This window comes from Pinus tabuliformis, chromosome 9 (genome assembly GCF_031772625.1).
Source record: "Pinus tabuliformis cultivar Carrire ecotype Pingquan chromosome 9, CPIR1, whole genome shotgun sequence".
Taxonomy (NCBI): Eukaryota; Viridiplantae; Streptophyta; class Pinopsida; order Pinales; family Pinaceae; genus Pinus; species Pinus tabuliformis.
This window is the reverse complement of record NC_142307.1, coordinates 1,589,437,656-1,589,438,142: the sequence shown is the minus strand read 5'-3', so window position 1 is coordinate 1,589,438,142 and position 487 is coordinate 1,589,437,656.

Below are 487 nucleotides of genomic sequence, written 5' to 3'. Positions count from 1 at the left end.
GAGTTCCCCAGACTTGGGCAACGGTTTCGAAACACCCTAGGTTCCCGAGACTTGCGAGCTGGTTTGCATCGTCATGGAAACCCCAAGTTCCCCGCGTTTCCCTCATGCCATAAAATGCGGAAACGCGTGGTTCCATCAAGGGCGGGACATGGAAACCCCAAGCTTCCCAGGCTTGGCGCCAGGGTGCGACATGGAAAACCCTGAGTCTCCGCAGGCTTGGGCGCCGCCGGCTTCGGTCGTGGCGCGACATGGAAACCCCAAGTTTCCCCAGGCTTGGGTGTTGGGGCGTGACATGGAAACCCCCAGTTTTCGCATGCTTGGGCGCCGTTGGTTTCGGTCATGGTGCGACTCGGAAACCCCAAGTTTCCCCAGGCTTGGGCGCGACTTGTAAACCCCAAAAAATTTTGTGCTGGGCAGAAACCCCAAATTTTAGGCACCACATGGAAACCCCAATTTTTTTTCTACGTCGGGCGGAACCCCCAAATTT